At 37.3% G+C, this 19757-nt stretch overlaps 1 pseudogene; it reads left to right on the forward strand.

Annotated features, from left to right (window-relative positions):
* The first annotated feature begins 2319 nt into the window (after positions 1 to 2319).
* LOC105532133 lies at positions 2320 to 13870 on the forward strand (annotated as a pseudogene).
* The last annotated feature ends 5887 nt before the right edge of the window (positions 13871 to 19757 follow it).

The raw sequence follows: 19757 nt of genomic DNA on the forward strand, positions 1-19757 counted from the left end.
CCTGGTTCCTAACAAGTCATGGGCTGGTACTGGTCTGCAGCCTGGGAGTTGGGAACTCCTGCTCTAAACTGTCTGTGTGGATATATTCTGTATCCTCAACAAGACTATAAACTCCAGGGAGCATCTTCTTTTTTATTCTCATCCACCTATACAATAAACACTAAAATATAGCTAGATGACCACAGAACTTTGTGTAAAGCAATATATGGCTTCATGTTTGGATTATAAATATCATCAGCTATATTAGAGACCTTACCATTCTCTTAACTAAAAAGTCACCTAAACATAAAAGATTTTGGCACTTAAAAATATTGCCTATTATCCTAGCCTCATCTCTCACCACCGCTTGCATCATCATTCTACTGAACTTAATGTTGCAACAATACCAAAGTACTTATTGTTTCTGGAAGACATGGTACTTTCACTTCTCTAGGCCTTTGCATATTCTCTTTCTTCTTTCGGAGTACCTTTCACTGACCTGAGCATGGAGAGTGTCTTTTCACCCTTGATAACTCACTCAGAAGTCACCTCCTCCAGGATACTCCGTATCACCCTAAGAATTCTATCATGCTTTCTTCCGTGCTATCTCTATATCTGGAACACACTTTGATTGTTACTCTGAGTATACTATGCTATAATTAACCTCCTTACGTTTATTTACTCCATTAGATGCAAATCCAGGCTCAGTAAAAATTTATCCAGACAAGGATGAATGAGAAGGAAGAACAAAGAAATGGAGGAAGGGAGACCCAGGGAAGTTTCTTCTGGGCAGGAACCATGTCTTACTAATTTCCATATATCCAAGGGACAAGGCAGTACTTAGGATACATGGGTGCTCATCAAAATGTCTAATAAATTGATTTGACATCAATCTTAAAGGAAAAAGAACCAGATAATTCTTATCAAATGGAAAACTGCCATTAATCAACATGATGTAATATTTGAGCCAAATCTATCGTGTTGTACACAAGTACATCATAGGCTCAACTTCCGACTCTATAGAACCTACTGACAAGAACTAAGCTAAACATTCAGAATTCAAAGATGCATGAGACATGACTCCTTCCTTCAATCAACTCATAGTTTAGATGGGGAATCGGGTAAGTAAAAAGATAATTACCATCTAATATGATAAAAACTATATCCAAGTGATATGATTTGTCTATATCATCACCCAAATCTCACCTTGAATTGTAATAATCCCCATGTGTTAAGGGCGGGGCCAGTGGAGATAAACGAATAATGGGGGCGGTTTCCCCCATACTGTTCTCATGGTAGTGAATAAGTCTCATGAGACCTGATGGTTTTATAAATGGGAGTTCCCCTGCCCAAGCTCTCCTTGCCTGCCACCATGTAAGACGTGACTTTGCTCCTCCTTTGCCTTCCACCATGATTGTGAGGCTTCTCCAACCACGTGGAACTGTGAGTCAATTAAATCTCTTTCCTTATAAATTACCCAGTATCAAGTATGTCTTTATTAGCAGCATGAGAAGGGACTGATATACCAGGACATATTCAGAGTAACCGTGGTACAAAGAAGAGATATATATCTAGCTGGAGGTGATAGAGGCAGAGGGAATTCTGAAAGGACATCTTGGAGAAGATAGTTTCTTCACTCAACCTTAGAAGACTAACAGATGTTTTAATATGGTTGGTTAGTGAGTTAGCCCATGAAGCAGGGAACACTTGTTCTGTGGCTCCAGCATCCTCCTAGGAAAAAATTCATTCTAAAGGAAAGTGAATCCAAGCACATAAGCTACGGTAAAGAGAACGGGTTGGTATTGCAGAGGCAGGGCAATGCATCGCTTGAACTAGACCAGCTGAAGAACCAAACCAAAGAACTGAGTCTCAGAGAACATTGTGTATCAGAGCATGGGGGTGGCAGTAGATTTTGCATAGGAGCCAGAGTGTAAGAGGAAGGAAAGGGGTGTGGGGCATGGTATCTCAGAGAAAAACATTCATGGAATATAGGCTGGGGGAAATGGCCACCCACAGAAAGAACTGTAGTCAAAGGCAAACTTGAGCTATCCCTGAGGACTCCCTGGACTAGTTGGGGAAGGGGTTGGAGGAAGCCAGTTTCCACAGTTAGGAGGGTAATGCAGAGCCAAAGAAATGCTACTTGCTGCTGTTACTGACACTTTAGTATTTTTCTTTTAATACCAAGCTGCTTTATTCTAGGTTGCGTAAGAAAAGTATGAGACACGATTTCAGCCCTCAGACACTGTTGATTTCAGGAGTTTATAACTGTATTGAGAAACCAATTGTGTTTTGGTTTTCAACTGCTATGGAAACACACTCAGGATGGACAAATTGTGAACGATGTCCCAGAAAAAGAGAGCCCAAAGGAGAGAACACAAAGATGACCATATCAGACCAAATCCAGAGGATGTATATAGAAAATGCAATGTGTTTCAAAAAAATCGACAAAAGTATAAGGTAGCATATATAGGCTTACTAATTAGAAAGCAGAATTTGCTAGTAGGGAGTAAAAAAATAAGACAGTTTGCTGCATCCTAAGTGCCTTTGAGGACAGGAGGACAACGGAACCTGAGGAACCTGGCTGAGCGGGAGTCAGTCTTGGGCAGGACATCTCTGGAGTGGAAGTACTGTCTGGTGAAAGACCAGCTCCTCAGAGTTGGGCAGTTAGTTAGAACAGGATCCAAAGTGAAGGCTAAAAGTTTGATCCTGCCTCTGTTTTCAAGTATCAAACCAGGGTAGTCACTAAGAAGTGAAAGCAAGTCATCTATAAAAGGTACAAGGAAAGGGACCAGGAGTTCTATCCTCAGCCCTTGGTTCTCCAACCAAAGAACAATTACCCGTAAAGCCCTGAAGCTTGAAGGCCATCAGAATGTGCTCTAATTGTTTGCCTCAGGTTGGAGGTTACTGCACAAAGAAATTAAGACTTCACATTTATTGTCTGTTTTTTTTTTTTTTTTTTCCTGGTAGAGCAGTCACAAGGAACTTAATGTCTGTTTTTAAAATTTAAGAATTTTAAATCTAAAAAGTTTAGTGTTTTAAATGTTCCTTTTTACATTGTTTAAGCTAATACTATTGTTTATATAATATTTATGTTCTCTAGTTTAACTGTTTAATTAAAATCTTAATTGTTTCTGGCTTTTGTTTCACTATTTTGTATGCCCTTTTGCTTAGTTAACAGCATTTTAATCAATTTTCCTTTATCTATAGCTTTTTTTAATTGAAAACTACATGCTCATTTCAAAAGTAGAAGATTTAAAAATCACGACAACTTAGTAGTCATTTAATTTTTTAACATTTGAAATATTTTCAGTTTTTTTGGAGTTTTTTGTTTGTTTTTTAAGCATTATTGTACTATAATCTTATTTAATTGAACTTCTGGATCTTGTGGTAAATAATGCCTTAGGGAGAGGGTTTACCAGATGAATTATTTTGCCCAACTACACAATTCTGTCTGGGGAGAATAACTCATGAGGGAACTGTTTGCTTTTAAGTGCAATCCAGATGCCAACACGACACACATTCCTGCAGCCTCATCCATGGACTCAGTTCAATCAATGTGGTTTGCTGAGGATTCTAAGAACTCGGGAGAGCCCTGTACTTGCTGGCAGTCCTCTGGAAGTCTGAAGGTGTTTAGTAACATCAATCCTATTCTTAAGTTCATTTTGATTTGTCTTTCAGTCAATTAAAACTTCGTTCATTTGTTTTTGTTCTCCAAGAAGGCTATGTGCACAGCATATTTTGAAACCTGGCATACATGAATGTCTGTAACCTTCAAGAATGAAACAAAATGCAGCCGGTACAACACTCTCCAGTCACAACCTTTTCCCCTGAAAACTTTGGCTCACAAGTTCTGGCACTGGTGATGTAGAAAAGTCTGTCATCCATAGCTACCATCTCCCTCACAGTTTTCATCTCCTTTCTTTTTTTTCCTCTGCATTTAGAGAATATTTCTCAAATGTGTTTTCCACATCATTACTTCAGTACACCTCAGGGTGAATCCTGCTTTTCACTCTCTTCCGTTTATATCTTCACTGCTATTACATGTCCAGTTTACCTGTAGCTTTCCATGTTTATTGTTCCCTTTTCATCTCAGCCTATTTGTTCCTTATACTTTTTGTGTGTGTGTGTTTGTTTTTGCTTTTTTGGGATGGAGTCTCGTTCTGTCGCCTAGGCTGGAGTGCAGTGGCACGATCTCGGCTCACTGCAACCTCTGCCTCCTGGGTTCAAACGATTCTCCTGCCTGCCTCCCGAGTAGCTGGGGCTACAGGTGCCCATCACCATGCCCGGCTAATTTTTGTATTTTTAGTAGAGACGGGATTTCACCATATTGGCCAGGCTGGTCTCGAACTCCTGATCTTGTTACCGCCTGCCTTGGCCTCCCAAAGTGCTGGGATTACAAGCATGAGCCACCTCACTCAGCCTGTTCCTCATACTTTTATATTTCAGTTCCACAGAGGCTGTATCTTCCTAAATCAACTAAGGATGCTAGAAAAGTTTTGAAATTTCTTACATGTCTATAATAAATAATTTTCAGAGAGTTGCACTTCCTCTAAATCTTCATAATGATGTTCCCTTTGTTCAGAAAGTTTTATAAGTCCCGTATTGTTATGTGATCTCTCACTTGAGGATGAGAAAAACATCTAGACCTGGTATTTGATAACAAACAGGTATATGAACCACCACTGGCCCCATTCTGTCAACATATGTGCTAGTGAAATCTGCTCTAATCTACAGCTGCATAGTTGATGAGCATAACTTCTAATCTAATTCCTGGTATCTTAACAGGCTTCCATCTGGGGCAGGTCTGCTAAACTCAAATCCAATCATCAGGCTTAGTGTTACACAGAAATGATGGAATATTTAGAAACAAAACAAAACAAAACAAAAACAAAACTACAATCTCCGGCATATTACTTGAGACTCTTCATTATAAGTCGATGGAAAATCTATCTCTAATTGGCTTCAACTGAAACAGAATTTAGGGACTCAAATAACATACTTCTCCATTTATTTACACCTTTTTAAATTTCTCTCAGCAGTATTTTATACTTTTCGGTGTAGAGGTGTGCCTGTTTGTTAAATTTATTCTTAAGTATTTTGGTGCTATTAAAAGACAACTGGTTTTTAAATCTTATTTAAGTAAAAATACAACTAATTTTTTATTGCCCTTCTATCTCAAGACTTTGTTAAGTTTACTTACTGTTTACAGTACTTTTAAAATTGATTCCTTAGGATATTATACTATATAAATAGTTTGAGAATAGGGCGTTTTTACTTCTTCCTTTTTAATCTTTATTTTTTTTTCTTCTCCTTGCCTTATTGCATTGGCAAGGACATTCAGAAAAATGTTGAGTAGAAATTTTGGGAATGGTATCCTTGCCTGTGGAGCACCCAATTCTGTCGCTGTTCGAGGCATCACTGTGTAACCCGCACAGTCCTAGGGAGACTGAACAAAGCAGGGGCAAATGCAGGAATAAAAGACAAAGACAAAAGAGTGTATTTGGAAGAAGGGGTGGGGGGCACCTTGCCTCTAGTGGACAAGGGCCCTGAGTTTTACACAGCCCTTCGTATTTATTAAGCAAAAGAGATAGTGAGAAGTGGGGTGGAAGAAGGGGTCAGCTGCTCGGTCCAGAGTAGGCTTGCAAGACTGCATTCCTTGAACAACAGGCTCTAGATGTCACAGTAGATAACCTCAGTGCCAGGGAATGACTGCCTCCAGCAAACCTGTCGGCAGGAGCAGTTGTAAGTTTGCTCACATCCTGCATTCATGATAAATAGTTTGTTGTTAGATCATATAGCCTCCAGTGGAATGCTGAGTTGGTCATGTCCCATGGGCCTTCGGCACCCTGCCCTTGCCTTGTTCCAGGTTTTAAAGGCATAGTCCTCAGGGGCTTATTATTAAGAATGATGTTAGCTGAAGGCATGTTGTAGATGCCCTTTATCAGACTGATGAAACTATCTTCTAATTCCAGTTTGCTGAATTTTATTTAAGCCCCATGCTGATTTTGGTCAAATGCTTTTTCTGTGTCTATTGAGATGGCCACATTTCTTTTCCTTATCATTAATATGGTGGATTACATTTATTTATTTTCAAATACAAAACCAATCTTATATTCCTGGGACAAAACCCATTTGATCATGTTCTATTAATTCTTTTATTTATAGCTGGATTCAATTTGTTAATATTTTGTTAAAGAGTTTTATGTATGTTCATAAGAGATTTTTAACTTTTCATAATATCTTTACTAGATGTTAGTATGTGAATTACACTAGCCTCACAAAATTAGTTGATAAGTTATTTCTTCTTCCTTTATTTTCTGAAGCCGTTTGTTAGATTTTACAGTCTCTTTCATAAATGTCTGAGAATTTACTTGTGATACTCCCTGGGCCTGAAGTTTTCTCGGTAGGAATGTTTTCTATCACAAAGCGAATTTCTTTGACACACAGAAGACTATTCAGTTTTTTGGGTTTTTTGTTTGTTTTTTGGTTTTTGGGGTTTTTTTGAGACAAGAGTCTCGCTCTGCCACCCAGGCTGGAGTGCAGCGGCACGATCTCAGCTCACTGCAACCTCCACCTCCCAGATGCAGTAATTTTCCTGCCTCAGCCTCCCGAGTAGCTGGTATTACAGGCGTGTACCACCATGCCTGGCTTATTTTTGTATTTTTAGTAGAGACGGGGTTTCACCATGTTGGCCTGGCTGGTCTTGAACTTCTGACCTCGTGATCCACCCTCCTCAGCCTCCCGAAGTGCTGGGATTACAGGCGTGAGCCACCGTGCCCAGCCAAGACTATTCAGTTTTTAAATTTAATTTTGTGTCAGTTTTGGAAAGTTACATTTTTCCAGGAATTTGTTTCATCGAAGGCATCAAATTTATTGGCATAAAGTTGTTTTTCGAATTTGATTATCTTTTTGAAGTTTACAGATACATAATGATGCTCCTCCTTCATTATCAGTATTGGTACAATGAGCTTTTTCTAGGGGTTTTCAAATTTTTTTATCTTTTGAAAAAACCCATTTTGGTTTTATTTATTGTTTCTATTGCCTATTTTCTAATTAACTGCCATCTGCTATTGTCTTTACTTTCTTCTTTCTTGGGTTTAATTTGCTTATTTTTTTCCAGCTTCTGGTAACTTAAATATTACATTTTAATACTTCTTCCTTTCTAATATGAACAATTAAAGCTATAAATTTCTCTGTAAGCAATGCTTTAACTGCATCCCCAAAATGCTAACACATTTTTTATTATCATTCAGTTCAAAATATTTTCAGAAATATACCGTTTAATTTCTAAGTCTTTGGAGATTTTCCAAATATCTTTTTGTTACTGACTTATAGTTTAATTCAGTTGTAATCAGAAAACATACTCTGTTAGATCTCAATCTTCTGAAACTTGTAAAGTACTTGTTTCATGGCCCTGGATATGGTCTATCTTGGTAAAAGTTCCATGGTACCTAAAAAGACTGTTTATTCTGTATTTGTTGGGTATTAGGTTCTATAAATATTAACTGGGGCAAGCTGGTTAACAGTGCTATTAAAATCTTCTCTATCTGTACAGACTTTTGGCCTAGTTGTTCTACTAACTGCTCTAAAAGGGATATGAAAATCTCCAAGTATGACTGTAGACTTGAATCCTTTCTTCCATCTGTCAGTTTTATGCTTTATGTATTTTGAAGCTAATTAGGCATATATACATTTGGGATTATGTCTCTCTGATATATTGAGTTTTAAAAATTATAAAATGTCCCTGTTTATCTCTGGTAGTACTCCTTGAAGTCCATCTTTTCCATTATTAAAATATCTATTCTAACTCTATTTATGTTTACATGGTATATCCTTTTCCATCCTTTTACTTTGAAGCTTTGTACCTTTTTGTTAAGTGCATGCCTTGTAGACAGTTTATAGTTGGGTACTGCTTTTATCCAACTTGACAATCTCTATCTTTTAATTGTAATGTTAAGTCGATTTACATTTAATTTGGCTGGATTTGGCTGGACTGGCCATTTTAGTGTTTTCTATTTGTCTCATCTGTTTGCTGTTTCTCTGTTCCTCTTTTGGGGTGAACTGAAAAAAAATTCAGTATTGTCTTTTAAAAATAGCTTTATTGAAATACAACTCATATTACAATTCACCGATTTAAAGTATAGAATTCAATGTTTTGTTGTTGTTGTTGTTTTGAGACAGGGTTTTGTTTTGTCACCTAGGATGGAGTGCAGTGGCGATCATAGCCCCACAAGGTCACAGCCTTGATCTTCTGTGCACAAGTGATCCTCCCATCTCAGTTTCCCAAATAGTTGGGACTACAGGTGCATGTCACCACGCCCAGTTAATTTTTTTTTTTTTTAATAGAGATGAGATCTTACTGTGTTGCCCAGGCTGGTCTCAAGGTCTCAAACTCCTGGGCTCAAGCAATTCTCCCACCTCAGCCTCCCCAAGTGCTGGGGTTACAGGCATGAGCCACTGCGCCTGGCCCAATTCAATGTTTTAAAAACTATATTCATAGGGTTGTAAAAACATCACCACAATCTAATTATAGATCATTTTCATCCCCTTCAAAGAAACCCTGTACTCATTAGCTGTCCTTCCCCTTATTCCCCCAGCCCAAAGCAACTACGAATCAACTCTCTTTCTCTATAGATTTGCTTATTCTAGATGTTTTATATAAATGATAATACAATATGTGGTCTTCTGTGACTAGCTTTTTTCACTTAACATAACTTTTCAAGATTCATCCATGTTACAACATGAATCAGTACTTCATTTCTTTTTATTGCTGAACAATATGCCACTGTATGGATATACTACATTTTATTTTTCCATTCATCAACTGATGGACATTTGGATTGTTTCCACTTTTTTACTATTTTAAATAAGACTACTATTAACATCCATGTATATGTTTTTCTGTGGATGTGGGTTTTCATTTCCATTGGGTATATATCTAGGAGTAGAACTGCTGGGTCTTATGTAACTCTATATTTGACTTGTTAAAAAACTACTAAACTATTTTACAAAGTAGCTGCAATATTGCACACTTCCACTAGCAGTGTATGAGTTCCTATTTCTCCACATGCTTGTGAACACTTGTTATTGTTCTTTTTTATTATAGTCATCCTAGTGGATGTAAACTAGTATTTTGTGAGCCTTTATTGTCCTTTGCTGAACTCTTTGTACTTTTGTTTTACTGGTTGCTTTAGGATTAAAATATACATCCATAACTAATACAATCTACAGTTAATGCTGTACCAATAAACACTAAATATAGATGTCTGTAACAGCAAAATTCTATTTATCCCAGTCCTTTGTGCTACTGTTATAAACCCTACAAAACAGTGCTTTAATTTTTCTTTAACCATTAGTATGTCTTTTAAAGAAATTAAGAAAATAATCTATAGTCTTTCATATTTATTCACTGATTTGCCATTTCTATTGATCTTCATTCATTTCTGAATGAGTTACCAGTTAGTGTCATTTGCAGTGTTATTTCTAGTATTAGTTCTTCAGCCTGAAGAACTTATTTTAGCATTTCTTATATTACAGGTCTGCTGGTGAAGAATTCTTGTTTTTCTCTGAAAAATATCTTTAGTTAACCTTCATTCCTGAAGACTAGTTTTTCTGGATATGTAATTCTAGAGGCCGGGTATGGTAGCACATGCCTGTAATCCCAGCACTTTGTAAGGCCAAGGTGGGCAGATAGCTTGAACTCCGGGGTTTGAGACTAGGCTGCCCAGCATGGCAAAACCCCGACTCTACTAAAAATACAAAAATCAGCTGGGCGTGGTGATGCATGCCTGTAATCCCAGTTACTTGGAAGGCTGAGGCATGATAATTGCTTGAATTCAGGAGATGGAGGTTGCAGTGAGCCAAGATTGCACCACTGCATGCCAGTCTGGGTGACAGAGTGAGACCCTGACTCAAAAAAAAAAAAAAAAAAAAAAAAAATTCTAGAGTGGCACGTTATTTCTTGTAGAAATCTAATGATGTAATGCCATTGTTTTTGGCCTCCACTGTGTCTAACGAGAAGTCAGTTGTAATTATGTATTATTGCTCCCCTGTGTGTAAAGGGTTGTTCTTCTCTCACTGCAGCCAAGATTTCAGCAGTTTTATTAAAATGTATCTGATGTGGTTAACTTTGTGCTTATTCTTCTTGGGGTTTGTTAAGCTTCCTGGATCTATAAGTTGATATTTTTTCACCAAATTTTACTGTTGGTGAAATTTTCTCAAAATTTTTTGCCCCATTTTCTCTCTTTGCTCTTTTAGGAACTCTACTTACATGTATGCTTAGACTGCTTGCTAGTGTCCTAGAGGTCTCATAGGCTCTATCTAGTTTTCATGAGTCTTTTTTCTCTCTGCTCTTTGAGTGTTTTCTATTGATGTCTTCAAGTTAATTGACTCTTTGATGTCCCAAATCTGCTGTAAGGTCCATTTTTCATTTCAGTTATTATACTTTAGTGTTTTATAATTTTCACTTTTAAAAAGTGTCTCTTGGGAGGCCAAGGTGGGTGGATCACCTGAGGTCAGGGATTCGGCACCAGCCTGGCCAACACGGTGAAACCCTGTCTCTACTAAAAATAAAAAAATTAGCCAGGTGTGGTGGTACATGCTTTTAATCCCAGGTACTCAGGAGGCTGAGGCAGGAGAATAGCTCGAACCTGGGAAGCAGAGCTTGCAGTAAGCTGAAACCACACCACTGCACTCCAGCCTGGGCAACAGAGTGAGGCTCCATCTCATAGAAAAAAAAAAAAAGGAAAAAAGAAAAAATTTCCCTTTCTCTGTTTGAGGTTTTCTACTTGTTCAATTACTATACACATATTTTCTTTCATAGTCCTTAAGCATATTTATAATGACTGCTTTAACAGCTTTGACTTAGAATACAAACACTTGGTCATCTTGAAGATATTTTGTTATTGACTACTTTTCTTTTCAATGTTGTTACATTTTCCTGTTTCTTCACATGTCTAGTGATTTTTGGATTGGTTCTTACATATTATGTATAATATGTTGTCATGACTCTGGATTCTGTTACATTCCTCTGAAGATGGATTTTGTTCTAGCAGGCAGTTAATTTGGTGGGACTCTCAATTTCCAAATTCTGTCTCCCCTGCCAACAGCATCTGTTGAAACCTCTTCTCTGTTCTTTTGGCTTCCAGGTGCTGCTTTTTCATTGCATTTCCTGGGCCTCCCCACACATATGAAGGAGTTGGGCAGATGTTAAATGCAGGTTTGGTGACTAATCTTTCTGCATCTCCTCCCCTTCCAAGACTTTTTGCCTAAGTTTCTGGCTGCTCTACTAGTCCTGAGCCCTGTTACCCAAGATTTCTGCCTCTGGAGCCAGGCATAGACTGGGGAGGACCTTCAGGGGCAAGTTCCTTCCTTTCAGATTGAGTTTATCTTTTCTTTCACTTCCTTTCCAGTGCCTTTAAATAGCTGTTGCAAATATATAAATGTATATATGTAATTTTTAAATCTACATTTCAATAATCTTTATCTGTGGGAGGTTAGTGTGAGTAATCTATTATGCCATCACCAGCAGATGAAATAATCAGTGATGTTTTGATTCAGTGTCTCACACTGGGAGAATTTTTTGGATTCTTCATCCACCTTTCAGAGGTTCATCTTTATCCTGGCTGACTTTCCAAGTTGTCACAAGATGGAACCAGCAGCCTTCAGAGCTACATGCTTCCATCTTCAAAACCAGAGAAGGAAGAAAGAGCCAAACCATCAAACGTGGTCCTGGGCTTCACTCCAACTAAACAAATTTTTAGAAAACATAACCACCCCTGAACCAAGCACTGCGGCCAGTAGAATGCTATGAGCCGACTGGCTTAGGCTTGGGTCATTGGTCATCTTCTCCCTCTGGCCCTATTCCTTGTTTCTGACTCCCTGAAGGCCTATAACCCCACTTACAGGTCCCTGTTGCTTTTGTAAGCCAGGGGAGTGATGCTGTGGAATACTGTTCCTCAAGGGCAGCACGGCCTTTTGTGGCTCCCAATTTTAAGGACACAGGTCAATTGCAATTCTCTGACTTTCTCAAGCCTGAAGTCTTTTCTCTTCACCTCATATAGCACTTAAAAGTATGGTTCCCACTCCCCATTGGCCATTTTGGCTTTAGCTCTCTTTCATATCTGGGTTTGAGTTTCCTTGTCACTTCTGGTATCTGGAGGTTTCCTTTGTCTGCTTTCAAACTTAATCAGGTAGTAATAATAAAAAAAAAAAAAAAAAAACTGAGAAAGGGAGCTTATATTTTATCCAGCATTTCTATGTATTTGAAGAAGAAAAAAAGAGGAATCTTCTCATATTAACTAAATCAGAAACTTTCCTTAGCCTTCAGGATATAGAACCAATTCTAATTCATTTAACACAGAGGGCCCTTCATGGTATCATTTACCCTCTTAGTTTCATGACCTGAATACCCTCAAATGCAATCTTTTCTTTTGCGAAGGAAAGAACTTTTTGTAATTCTCTGTTCATGCCATGCCATTTCTTCTTTCCATGCCTTTTCTGATACTGTTTACTCTATATAGAATATTATCTCCCCAAGGTGCCCACGCCCTCACACACAAATTTTTATCTAGTCAACTGATACTCATTCTAAAAGTCTCCAACTAAACATGGCTTCTTAAAAGCCTTTTCTATCTCTCCCTCCCCTATACCAACTAAGACTAAGACGGTCCCTTCCTGGGGTCCTATAACACTCTATACACACTTCTGAAATACAAATATCACTCCAATTGCTGAATTACTTTTCCCACTAGACTACACTCCTTGAAAGAAATATGTCTTACGTAATTGATTACTTCTAGTACTTCATTCTTTGTTTGGCACATATTAGATATTTGACAAATGTTTGTTGAATGAATGGAGAGACAGATTCTTTTTTCTTTTTTTAAAAAAATTAATAGATTTATTCTTTAGAGCAATTTTTTTTTGGTTTACAGAAAAACTGAACAGAAAAAGTACAAAGTTCTCATATAACTGGCAAAACCTGGAAGTAACCAAGATGTCCTTCAGTAGGTGGATGATACATAAACTCTGGTACATCAGACAATGGACAATTATTTAGCAATAAAAAGAAATGAGCTGGCCCCTCACCCCATGTGCAGACCCCACCACTGGAAGGCCTGGTGCCCACACCATATCAAAGAAAAAAGAGACTGAGTGCAGAAGAAAAGAGAGCCTGCAGGATGGAAACATTTTTTAAAACAAAAGATGTATTTCAATTAAAAGAGATGGAGAAGGCCAGGCGCAGTGGCTCACGCCTGTAATAGCAGCACTTTTGGGAGGTTGATGCAAGAGGACTGCTTGAGGCCAGGAGTTGAAGATCAACCTGGCCAACCTAGCAAGACTCATCTCTAAAAAAAAAAAAAAAAAAAAAAAGACATGGAGAAGAGTGCTCCCAAAGAGAAAGGCATTACTGCTGTGTTAGTAAAAGAAAAAAGTCCTTCAAAGTTTAGTTGATAATGATATGGTTGGTGAGAGAACTGGAACTTCTCATTATTATCAGGCTTTTCCAAGTAAAATTCTTCATGCAAGGACCTGTAAATTGGAGGTTCTGAAATCTCAGTTGTTTCAGAGAATACAAAAGCATGCAAACTTACAGAAAAGCATCAGAAAAACTAAAATTGGCCAACATGAGATGGAGAGAACCATGCTAGCCAAAGAGTATTCTTCACTCTGGGATCAAAGGGAACAGCTAAAGACAGAAGTTGAAAAATGCAAATAATGTGACCCGCAAGTTGTTGAAGAAATACATCAGGCAAATAAAGTACTTGTTAACAGATGGACTGATAACATATCTGCAATAAAATCTTGGGCCAAAAGAAAATTTGGGTTTGAAGAAAATAAAATTGATAAAACTTCTGGAATTCCAGAAGACTTTGAGTACATTGACTAAAATATACCATGGTGGTAAAGAATCTATAAGCTCATAAACATGCAAATTTTTAAATATTATCCAACTAGGCCGGGTACAGTGGCTCACGCCTGTAATCCCAGCACTTTGGGAGGCTGAGGCAGGAGAATCACAAGGTCAGGAGATTGAGACCATCCTGGTTAACATGGTGAAACCCCAGCTCTACTAAAAATACAAAAAATAAAAAATAAAAATTAGCCGGGTGTGGTGGCACACTCCTGTAGTCCCAGCCACTCGGGAGCCTGAGGCAGGATAATCACTTAAACCTGGGATGCAGAGGTTGCAGTGAGCTGAGATCGTGCCATTGCACTCCAGCCTAGGCGACAGAGTCTTTTGAGACAGAGACTCTGTCTCAAAAAAAAAAATTTAAAAATTTAAAAAATATTATCCAACTAAATGTACTGAATTGTCTTTTACCTATAACAGTGTTTATCATTTTATTAAAGTATAAAATGTAAAAAAGAGAAAGAAATGAACCATCAAGCCATGAAAAGACATAGAGAAATCTTAAATGTGTATTCCTTTTGTAGTAATTTTAAGATTTTAGAAAATTATTTGTCAGACATACCCTACCTGATTAAATGTGTATTCCTAAGTGAAAGAAGCCAATCTGAAAAGGCCACATACATACTGTGGAATTCCAACTATATAATATTCCAGAAAAGGCAACAGTAAAAACATCAGTGGTTGTTAGGGGTTGGAGAGATGAACAGGTGGAGCACCAAGGATTTTTAGGGCAGTGAAACTACTCTGTTTGATAATAATATAATGGTGGATACATGCCATTATACACTTGTCAAAACCCAAAGAATGTACATCAAGAGTAAACCCTAATGTAAACTATGGGCTTCTGGAGATAATGATGTATCAATGTAGGTTTGTCAATTGTAACATATGTACCACTCTGGTGAGGGATGTTGATAGTCAGGGAGGCTGTACATGTTGGTGCAGAGGGGTATATGACAAAGCTCTGCTTAATTTTGTCACAAATTTTAAATTGCTCTAAAAATTAAAGTATATTTTTTAAAAATATGAAAGAGCTAAATATACATCTCAAGAAGAAGAAAAAGAACAGAAAAACAAACAAAACCCCCCAAAACCCAAGAAGTAGAAGGAAAGAAATAATAAAGATAGAAACTAATAAAACAGAACATAAAATAAAAATCAACACAACTAAAACTTTGTCCCTTTGAAAAGTTCTAAGAAGAAATTGAAAAGGTGAATAGTTTCTATATCTAAAAACCACAGAAGGAAAAAGTATCAGGGAGGCAGGCATGATCAATAGTATATAATGCCATAACAAAGTAAAGTACAATTAATATTGAAAACTGCCCGGTGTGTGGCTCCCATCTGTAATCTCAATGCTTTGGGAGGCCAAGGCAGGAAGATTGCTGAAGGCCAGGAGTTTGAGACCAGCCTGGGCAATATAGAAAGACCCTGTTTCTTAAAAAAAGGAAAAGAAAACTGCCTGATCTAACAATAAGGAGATCACTGATAACTTGGGCAAGAATAATTTAAGTGGAATGGAATGAAGTAGAACAAGTCTCTAAAAGCAAAAAAAAAAAAAAAAAAAAAAAAATCCCGGATGTGTTGACATTAATGTTGACATATATCTGCAAGAAGCTAGATTTGATTTATCTTTACCTTTGCACAGTGCCTCACATATCACTGCCTGCAACACTATTTGCTGAATTAATTTAGTTGGATGGAAAAGAAAGGACCACACATAAAGAGCTTTAAATGCTTGACAGTATTGAGGCTTAAATGAAGAAGTTTTAAGATTTCTAAACAGATAAACAGTCTGATGTTTAAAGAAGATTAATCTGGATGTTAGCTTAAGACTTTTAAAGGGAATACTGAGGAAAGGGAGACTAGTTAGGAAGTTGTTGCAGCAATCTAGGCCCTTCTGGATTAGAATAGGCCAACAGCAGTGACGATAAAAGGGTAAAATTTGAGACATTACGAAAGTAAACTCCTTAGGATTTGTCAACAAACAGATATGAAAGTTAGAAGAAAAAGATGTTAAAGGTTTGAAAGACTGAAAAACTTAATAAAGAACAAAGGTCAGTGGTAACACACAATGGCATTTTAACTAAATGCAACCTCAACTGGATCTATTTCTACGGTTTAAGAAATTCAGGTTTTTAATTTTCAGCATACAACTTTTGGTCACAAAATAAATTTTCTTGAACAAATGAATTTTAAATCTAGATGTAAACTGAGATCTTTATAAATGAATAAAAAAAACAGTGGAGAATTTATTCAAATTCATATACTTCTATATTTATTTCCAGAAGGCAAGATAATGGGATAGTTTTGAAATATCTAGTAGAATATGCCAATTTTTCATAAAAGAAAAGTTTTTTTTCTTAACAGTTTAAATCTAGGAAACTAGTTTAAAATCAAAAAGTTATGCATGAGAAAAGCTAAAATGACAAATCTGGCAAGATATCTACTTTTATATACATATATCAGAAGTTTTCTATTTGTGGAAACATGCAAACTCGCATAGTTCAAATGTATTTCCTGAGTCAGCATATACTGGAAAGTTTCTCACCTTCCTCTTTTCATCTTATTTTGGCTCACCTTCTCCCTCAAAACATCTTGAAACATAGATACTGTGGAAACAAATGAAAATGATCTATCTCTGAAAGCATTCAGAATCAAATAGCTCAGCATTCCTCTTCTTTTTCACTAAACTGTGCTCTGCACCACAAAATTAAACAGACATCCCTAGGGATACAGATTTGCCAAGAGTGTTCCTGGCAAAAATAAAACCTGGCCTTTCTCCAGACTGCTATACATGGACAACAATGGAAGTTCTACGAATGGAGATTGATTGCTGGCTGGCTGGCGGGTCTGTGGTTACTTACTGGTGTCAAGATGAAGAATATTAGGCACAGATCATTTTCATGTCCAAAGACTTCTGAAAAATGTGCTCTGCCTGACTTCTCACATTCAACAAAGTGAGAGTTATCTACTGAAGAAACAGTTATAATTCTAGCTCTATTCCTTTAAGTGTCAGACTAGCAAACTGAAGCCCAGCGAAGGTGGGTCATTTGCCCAGAATCATACAGCTAGTTGGTGACAGGACAAAACACAGGTCTTGAGATTCCCAGTTCAATATTTCCACCTCTCTATTGAGCAACACTACTCTCTAAATAATACTAAAAAGAATGTGTTGCTCATGTCTTAAACTCTTTTAATCTAAGTCATTTCATAACTTGACATTCCTGTTTGGTATTTTGCTAGAAATTGCAATATACTTTTATTTTGTGAGACACTATACATTAATATAACAGTTTTTTGAAGAACTATGTATTTTAAGTCCCAGAATCACCAAAATAAAATGAGATTAGAAATGGTTTTAAAACTATTAAAACGCAATTAATAAATTCTGAATCTTTAAACTTGGGGAAAAATTTAAAATTTTTAAATTTTCTTTAAAAATTATGGCTGAATATATTTAAAAGCAGAGAGGGGTACTGGAATCAAGGTCACAAGACCAGGATTTAAGTGCTATCCCTGCTACTGACTAGCTGCATGACCTGAGCATGTTTCCTCCTTATCTATAAAATAAACAGGGTCGATCAGGGTTGCTGAAATCAGTTTTATCATTTAAAATACAGTTCCAGACAACTCAAGGATAAGATCTTTATCTTATCCTTATTATATTATAACGTGTTCAAATAATTGAGCAAAAAAAAAAAAAAACCCTCACTATTCTATACCTAACTAACTAAAGACAATAAAACACAGGAAATGGCTGGGCATGGTGCCTCATGCCTGTAATCCCAGCACTTTGGAAGGCTGAGGTGGGAGGATCGATCACCTGGGCCCAAGAGTTCAAGGTTGCAATGAGCTATGATCATGCCACTGCATTCCTGCCTGGGCAACAGAGAGAGACTTCATCTCAAAAAGAAAAACAAAAGAACAATAACAACAACAAAAAAACCTCACAGGAAACATCATCTCTACTATAAAAAAGCTGTAGATTTGGCTCTGCATAGAGTCAGCAAGAAAAACAATGTCAGAAAAATGCAGTACACAGTTGAAGTTATGGAAATCTGGATCACATCTTTCTGCATTCATTTAACTAAATAGGCAGCTTTGAAAACCTAAGTATAGTTTTTCTGAAGGGGAAACAGAAGGAGAACATAAAAGAAGCTCAGAGAAGCTGGGCATTGTGGCTCATGCCTGTAATCCCAACATTCTGAGAGGCCAAGGCAGGCGGATCACCTGAGGTCAGGAGTTTGAGACCAGCCTGACCAACAAGGAGAAACCCCGACTCTACTAAAAATACAAAAATCAGCCAGGCGTGATGGTGCACGCCTGTAATCCCAGGTACTCGGGAGGCTGAGGCAGGAGTTCTCCTATTGCTTGAACCCAGGAGGCGGAGGTTGCAGTGAGCCAAGATCACACCACTGCACTCCAGCCTGGGCAACAAGAACGAAACTCCGTCTCAAAAAAAAAAAAAAAGAAAAAAAAGAAAAAGAAAAAAGAAAGAAGCTCAGAGAAGTTGTTTTAGTCCAGTTCTGCCAGACCCTCCACAGCAAGTACCATGCAGCACTATCAGACATCAAGACCCTTTATCCATTGCTTTATTGAGTGCTGTTATACATGGTCCTGGACGATTTGAACCTGTTTAATAATAGGTCTTTTAGATCTTTGGGGGTGAAATTAACTGTAAAAACAACTTTTACTTTTGCTTTTCTACTACTTGAGACAATTGTGAATTCACACAGATATAGATACCCTTACATACAATTCACTGTTCATTCACTCTATGGAAATCCAAAAAGTATAAACATAGTCCCTGTACCCCCCAGCTACCAAGAGTTTACAACTGAATAGGATCATGAGTTTTACTATTTAATAAATTCTTACCAGTTTTTATGTCCAATTTAATTGCACATAAGTCCTTTGTCTCTTAACAGACGTAAAACAGAAAAATTAATTTGTAAGGTACTAGAAAAAAGGATTAAGGAATCATAAAGAGCTAATCCAAGGTTGGGCATAGTGGATCATATCTGTAATCCCAGCACTTTGGGAGGCTGAGGCGGGTGGACCACTTGAGGTCAGGAGTTCGAGACCAGCCTGGCCAACATGGTGAAGCCCTGTCTCTACTAAAAAATACAAAAAAAATTAGCCGGGCATAGTGACTTCTTCCTAGAACATTAACTGGTGACTAACCTATCATAAATACTTTGCAAGTATTTCTTCACAGATACTGCATGATATACTTCTACCTAACTTTTGCAGATGTGACTTTCAATTTGTGGGGATCACAACAGAAATCCCCACATGCTTTATTTGTTACAGACTAAATGGTGAATCCAGAAAGAAAAAAAGGGTCTGACACAATCTTTCAGCCTCCTTTTGGGCTAGGATTGGAATTCATTCTAGTGGTGAATGACCCAACTATTGCCAAAGTTGTTTTTTTTGGCAATGCTGCTTTTAAAAAAAAATCTCAGTACCAGGTCATTTGAATATCTAATTGGAAAAAATACATATATCTTTAATCACACCATATACAAAAATCAATTCCTAACTGACTACAGATCTAAATGTGAAACATAGGGCAATAATGCTTTTAGAGAAAAACAATAGAATAGCTTTGTGACCTTAGAATATTTAAAGTATTTGTGTCTTCTTAAACTGGACACAAAACCTCTAACCATAAAATAAAAAATAATAATAAACTTGATTATATTAAGAATTTCTGTTCGGCCGGGTGTGGTAGCTTACTCCTGTAATCCCAGCACTTTGGAAGGCCAAGGCAGGCAGATCACGAGGTCAAGAGATCGAGACAATCCTGGCTAAGACGGTGAAATCCCATCTCTATTAAAATACAAAAAATTTAGCCGGG

This window comes from Mandrillus leucophaeus, unplaced genomic scaffold (genome assembly GCF_000951045.1).
Source record: "Mandrillus leucophaeus isolate KB7577 unplaced genomic scaffold, Mleu.le_1.0 Scaffold933, whole genome shotgun sequence".
Lineage (NCBI taxonomy): Eukaryota > Metazoa > Chordata > Mammalia > Primates > Cercopithecidae > Mandrillus > Mandrillus leucophaeus.